At 30.8% G+C, this 7,427-nt stretch overlaps 1 long non-coding RNA gene across 1 annotated transcript; it reads left to right on the top strand.

The window, feature by feature from the left end:
- Window positions 1-988: 988 nt before the first annotated feature.
- Window positions 989-3,330, top strand: LOC146882138 (uncharacterized). The gene is made up of 3 exons (XR_014985024.1): window positions 989-1,397; window positions 2,085-2,165; window positions 2,253-3,330. It is a non-coding gene; the product is annotated as an uncharacterized LOC146882138 (long non-coding RNA).
- Window positions 3,331-7,427: the final 4,097 nt, after the last annotated feature.

The raw sequence follows: 7,427 nt of genomic DNA, 5'->3' as shown, positions 1-7,427 counted from the left end.
AGTAAAATGCATTTTTAGTTAATGTTCAATTCAGATAAAAATATTAACTATTTATTTATTTAAACTCATGTTATCATTCATCTAAATAAATAAAAAGTGATTTCTCTACCCTATTTGTTTCCTTATTATCATCCATTCATAAAATAACTTTTCATTTTCTCTTTTATCCTTCTTCTAATCTTTATTCTATTTTTTTCTCCTTTACGGAAAAATTGTGAATTGTTTTTAATACGTTGAAATTATTATTTGACACTTGCATAAAATAATTACAGATTTATGATGACTTAATCCTGACACATGTTGTTCAATTTCTTGCATGAAAGTATTTTAAAAATATTTATACTACTACGTTCTTTTGCTACTTTTATGAAAGAACTCAAAAAAGCAAAACAAATTATTTTGTAAGAAAAATGATTATCAAATATGTTATAATATTATCGTCTAAGGTGGATCCCACAACGGGGTACGAACGAACAAACTTCTTCTTTACTCTCGTTAATCACGTACTTTGGTTAGGGCCTATTCTTTCGCATGAAAAATTGATGTCTGCATCGGTTCTATCACTTTTTCAACTCTACAAGAATATATTAGTGCAGAATTGTGTTAGGTTGAAAAAGGAAATATTTAGTTACAAATATTGTGATTTTGTGGATTTTTAACCCTTCCACGTTATTCAACATATAAAGATTTGAAATATCTGGAAATATTTTAATATAATTTAAAAATATATAATTAAAATATTAATTTATGTTATTAATATTTTTTATAGACTTTTAATTTTATGGGTAGATGTTATTTATAGTTAACGATCACTACAAAAAAAATAGTTATTTAGTACAGGTCATTTTGGGGAGGTTACAAAAACTCTCCGGAGATAAGCATGATATAAGCTAATTCCGATCGGTTATCTGAAAGCTAATAATAGAGGAGGTTTTTTATTTATTTTTAAGAGGTTTATGATTTATGACCTCCACAGATTAATGTAGACTTTTCACTCAACGTTTCTTCCTAGATCAGAAAAGCGAAGTCTCCTAAGTCGCAAAATATTGTCCCTCCGAAAAATCTACGTTTTTCCCAAATCATTTCCGCTCCGCGATTCAACTCCGTCGTAGCCTTTCCGTCCCGCCATCTCCGTCGTGGCCTCAATAGCTAATCGCGATTTAGTCTCCGTCATAGCCTCTGTTGTAATGTAAGTAGCGAATCAGTCACTCGATGATCCAGTTCCGTCACCTCCTCTCTGTCACTCTGTCACTCCATCGTAGGCGGCCTTATCGCTCATCGGAGTTGTTTGCTCTGTTCTGTCACTCTATTACTCTATCAGAGTTGTTCGCAACTTTTAGGAGCCTCCACTTTCGATTATTTCCCAGCATTCCACTTTTGATTCGCCTGCAGTCATGGTACCGCTATTCACACTTTTATCTAATTTTTCACACAGGAGAATGTTGAAAGCTAATTTTCGTTAGTGTGCACACAACAACCCAAATTGAAATTTCACACTTGAATACTCATTCATTGTTGTGTTTGCACATGTATTGACGTTCTTAGGCAGTGGATTTCTCTAGTTATCTTAGTGTTAATATTTCACCATTTAGAATTTGATAGAAGAATTTTAGTTATCTTAGTGTTAATATTACTATGTTTATGATGTGCACAAGTCAGTCATGTAAAATCTGTTGGAATTGTGATGCTATTTCTTGTTCATGAGAATTTTCAGGAAAAATCATTTGTTTCTTCATTCATTTTGATAGGTTAGTTAACTCAGGAAAATAATGAAACAGAAACTTTGCTGAGCCAAGGTCCACAAGACATAGTACTTTTCATACTCTTCATTGGCAAGATCTTTTAAATGTTTTTAATGCCTTTGATTTCTTAATAAATTTTATATGCGAAATGGTGTCATTCATCCTTCAGGTAATAATCTTCAGTTTTATAAGATGTTTGTTTGTAGTCCATGCTGACATATACTTATTTTTTAGCTTGTTACAAGTCAGGGTAAGAATGTTGATGTTTATCAAGAGGCCACTGAAATTAGAGTATGTAACTAGTTTTAATCTATCATTTTTGCATTATACCTTTATCTGTAGGATTATACCGAAGCCTTTCAGAAGCAAACAGAAGCTACCATCATTGGCCTATTCCGAATGCATTATTTGAAGTCACTTATCGTGAGCATTCTAAATTATCCCTGTTCATATAATATAGCCAATATTAGCCTTATGTGAGGCTCTTACGTTATATAGTTACTTTGTTAGGTCGGAGTTGGGTTGATGATACTACAACAGTTTGGAGGGATTAATGACATTGTTTTCTATGTTCCATCACATGGCAAGTAAGAGAAAATGAATGAGAATATTAGACTTATGAAATGATTCACACAAAAGCAAAAACTCTTATCCATGACAGAGTTTCAGAAAGTATTGGAACAATATTGATAGTTGTCGTTAAGGTTCTTAATTCTCCTTTTGCAATTGCATAATTTCTCTATAATTTATCCTGCATAATCATAAGATGCATGTTTTTACGAGTGCACCCTTCATTCTTGTCTTTCACACTAATCCATCTTTTATGTTTGTAGATTCCAATGACAACTTTAGAAGTACTTCGAAGTTGGTAAAATGGTTTTATACTTTTACTGATAGAAACATTTGTTAAGCCAAAATTAGAGCAACACAACACAACATAGATTATTCACTTAGCAAATATGGGAATTAAATAAGTTGTTTTCAATTTGAAACACTGTTTGTTTGGTAATTTGAAATAGCCTTTCCAATTTATTATTTCCCTAGAATCTTCTTCATGATGTATTTTTATAAATTTACTAGATCTTTAAAGTTGTTTTTTTTATTTACATTTTAATAATGATTTTTGTAGGGAGACCAAAATTATGTTGGTATCATACCACTAGTATCAAAGATGTGAGTTTTCATGCTAACTTAGTAAATGTTGATAAGTCATTGTTATGGGTTTATTTAGAAATACTTGTGTGGCTCTACCATTGTCCTTGTTGCCTACTGGTGAGAGTGGAGGTTGTCACCAGTTTGAACGTGCTAGCAGATTACTTCTTCAGTGTCAACAGAATTTATCACTCAATAATACAAGCCATCTTCAAAGAGTTATTTTTTTCTTTGGCAACTTGATGGCGTCATGGATGAAGTTGAAGATTTGGACAGAAGGACACATTTTAGAGAGTCAGAAGATGATGATAAAATTTGTCCCTTAAATATTTCTTTTTTTAACATTATGTATTTTCTTTTCTTTTTTTTAATATTTACATTGTAATTATTAAAGAATGAACTTTATCAAATCATCAATAAAATTAATTTTAGTTAATTTTGGTGTATATTAAAAATTTATATATTTTATTTCTTTATTATTATAAAAAACAAATTTCATTAAATTAATAAATTATAAATGTAGGTGGATAATTGTAAATAAAGGAGGTTTCAAACCTCTACAAAATATAAGTCAGCAATAGAAGAGGTTAAAACCCTCCACAAAACAACCTCTGCAGTATAACTTGGATACCAGAGGTTGTCCAAAACCTCCACAAATAAGTTGTGGCAACTCTAATTGGGGAGGTTTTAAAAATCTCCGCAAATTAATTTGTAGAGGGTGACAACTCCCACAGATTGAAATAAAAACCTCCACTGATTAGCATTTTTTTTTTTGTAGTGGACTATATTTTTCATTACGAGTTAATATTTATTTAATCAAATTTATTGCAAAAATTGACTCTTAAGTCTCTCTACTACCTATAAATATCCTTTATTTGAACGAGAATAGACACAACAACAAAGATAGACTAGAGTTCATATAAAAGTGTTTTTTTATTATTCTCTATATTATCTTAAGACATTGGTGTTCATAAGGTTTAAAGATCTTTCACTACACTCGATTGATCTAACAATGACAAGTTGTTGTATCGTGGGAGGGAAGCGCATATTTTGTTTTGTCTTGTGTAGTAGGGGCGTTTTCTCTATAAGGACAACGCTATGTGTGTCTCAACCCAAGATATTTCTACTCCTTTTCTCATTTATGTTTTATCTATTATTGTTATAAGAATGGTTGAGTCTGATTAATATTCTTTGATTCATATATATTTCTTAGTATTATTATTTCTCTAATAATTGTTATTATATTATTCATATTTTTTATTAGTAGTAGTATTATTTATTTATTCATTTTCTAACATTTTTAGAGAGAAAATTTGTTATTTTTGTTTTAAGTTATGCATCTTTATTCACTTGTAAAATCGAGGACAATATAAAGCATAAGAGTGAATTTTTTTTTTAACTAATGTGTTTATTATAGTTATAATTAGATCAGTCTCAACTAAACCTAAAAATTTATGTGTATATTTTTTTTTCTATTGGTATAAATAAATGAAATTATGAATAAATGAAATTTTAGCTCACTAAACATTTTTTTTGTGATTTCTAAAGCTGATATTTTTCTATTATATTAATTTATGATTTAATATTTTTTAGTCTTACAACTGATAAAATTTTCTAGATAATGAATATATTTTAAGTTTTTTGTATGAAAACAATTATAAAATAATTTGTCATACTAAAACTACTATTATGTTATGGAAAACACTTGAACTAAATTATGCATTTACAAGGGAAAAAAAAGTTTAGTTTGATATTTATATGAAAAAAAATGACGGATAATAAATCTATTTTTTTATCAGATTTATGAATTTAAAAATACTTTTTATGACATGAAATTAAAATGAATTATTTTAATTGACATCATGCTTATGATCATGTGTGTGCTGAAAAGAAAAATCATATCAGAAATTGAAGGGATGGTCAAGTAAAATTAAACTTGTCTTCGAGAAATTATTTTCTTTTGTGAAATGGAGTTTTTCATGTTTCTAGATTTAGAAACTTCCCTACTGCTCAACAAGGTTATGAAGTGGTTTTTGAGTGCAATAGGATTATTGTTTCTAGACATGTGTTTTGGTTGGTAAATGATATATTTGTGATGGTTTGTTTGTATTAAGTACATTTATCTTATAATAAAATATTTAGTAGTTTTTCTTTGATTACTATAAATGTTAAGTTGTGATATATTACATGTTATTATTACAATTGTTGAGAAGTTTGGTTAGAAATCATTCAAATTATAAAATTTTGAGGTATAAAATCAATTAAATAGAGAAGTGATGATACATGTCTTTAAAAATTACTGTTTTTATGTGAAACTCATGGTATTATTTCTTCAGTATCAACCATTGTGAGAGTCTTCCTCCCTAGGTAGTGAATGCTTTTACCTTATCATGAATCTTGATTCAAGTGGCGACACACATCCACTCATCTTCAAGGTTGTCATGGCTTCTTCTAGCCTAGCCTTGTAGTGGCGTGCTTCTCATATTTTTATCATTCCTTTCTTTTCCATTTTATGTTTTCTTCTTCCTTTGTGTGTGACTTGGGTTTTACTCTTTTTATAAGTTGTCCACTCTTATTTGTTTTGAATCAATCCATTTTTATCTTCTCTAGAACCTTGGAAAGGAACCTTCACATCTAGATAGCTTCCTATCTTAATGTCCAGTGGGGATTTCCTTGGTTTTCTTAATCAATCATCACCATATTCATAAATCTTAAAAAGGAACAAGATAATCCTACATCAAAAACTTTCTTTTTCTCTCTCTCTGAATTACACAACTACAAGGTGAATATTGTAGATCTTGGTTGATCTTGAAGGCATTTTGGCTTGGTAGAAGCTTGAAGAACTTGTATGTGGTTGGCTAGGGAGAGCCATCTTTAGGTTTTGTAGTTCTTATAAAACTACAAAACTTTTGAATATAGTAGAAACCAGGCTAAAGTTGTCCTAGTAAACTAGATGTAACTCTATGATTGAGTGAACTAGTATAAAAACAGTTATGCCACTTTATTTCCTTATCTCATTTACTTTAAAATCTCAAGAAAATCAAGCAAGTCATTCTTTGTTGTGTTTGAATGTGTTTCTGTGTAATCTATTAGTGCATACCTGTTAGAAATACTATTTAGAACAAGTCTTAAGTGAAAAAGTTTACCGTTTGAGTGAAATTCGTGAAATCTGCATTATGCCTAATTTCCCATAATTTTAGCTGATTGTTTTGAAATTTTAATCAACTGATCCATAGGTGTATGAACAAATTAATCTATTGTTTTTATTTTTGATCAGTTGAAAGTGTATTGTCCTGTAGCTTTTGCATTCAAATTGGTCTATTTGATTCTATCAAAAGGGATTTTAAGCTTTCAAAAAGGTTTTAAACAGCCAATTCAACCCCCTCCCCTTCATGGTTTAAATCACCATTTTATATCTAACAATTGGTATCTAGAGCAAGGTTCTTGAAAGTTATTCAAGTTTGATCAAAAATATTTTTGAAATGGATGAAAATAAACTTCCTTTTACATAAGGTGCTTCTATTCATAGGCCACCTATGTTTAGTGCTATTAACTATTGGTTTTGGAAAATTAGAATGAAAATTTTCATTGATTCAATAGACCAAGGTATTTGGGATGCAATTCTGAATGACCTTACACTCCTAAGTGTTTTGTTAAAAATAAGCAAGTGGACAAGCCTTGAACTAAATGGATAGAGGAAGAAAGGAGAAGAGCTCAATATGATTGCATTGCAAAGAACATACTCACATCATCTTTGAACATGAATGAGTTCTTTAGGGTCTCCCAATGCAAAAGTGCAAAGAAAATGTGGGAGGTGCTTGAAGTCACACATGTGAATATAGCAAGGAAGCATGCCTTGATACAAGAGTATAAATTGTTCAATATGCAACAATGAGAGTCCATAGTCAAAGTACAAAAGAGGTTCACTCACATTGTCAACCACCTCATGGGTTTAGGCAAAGAATTCGACAAAAAGGAGCTAAACATCAAAGTGCTAAAATGCCTTGATAGAAGCTGGCAACCTAAGGTGACTACCATCTCAGAATCAAAGGATTTATCCATCATTACTACAGCTGCACTGTTTGGAAAGCTAAGGGAGAATGAAATTGAGATGCAAAGGCTAAGTAAGCTTAAATCAAGTGAGAAAAAAGCTGAAAACCATCCACAACGTGCTCCTAGTTGAAGGCTTAAAGCATAACTTGATAAATATAAGCCAACTTTGTGATAAGGGTTATAAATTAGTCGAGATGTCTAGGTAGATGAGGACAATGAATGGAATTGGGAAGACTCGAAGGAGAAGTCTTCAGAGAGCACGACCTTTAAGGAAGAGAGCTCAAAAATAAGTGGGAGGAGCCCAAAAACCACAAACGAGTATTATGAGGAAGATGAAGAACTTGTGCGACCCAAAACTTGGAGTTTGTAGGACATTTATAACGCCACTAATGAGGTAGATGCAGTGTGTTTGTTGGCAGGTGCAGAAGATGTTAAATTTGAAGAGGTTGTGCTCGATGAGAGATGCAAGAAAGCAATGGA

This window comes from Vigna unguiculata, chromosome 10, assembly GCF_037176805.1.
Source record: "Vigna unguiculata cultivar grain cowpea cultivar isolate G323 ecotype 2 chromosome 10, ASM3717680v1, whole genome shotgun sequence".
Classification (NCBI taxonomy): domain Eukaryota; kingdom Viridiplantae; phylum Streptophyta; class Magnoliopsida; order Fabales; family Fabaceae; genus Vigna; species Vigna unguiculata.
This window is presented reverse-complemented; position numbering and strand designations above follow the sequence as displayed.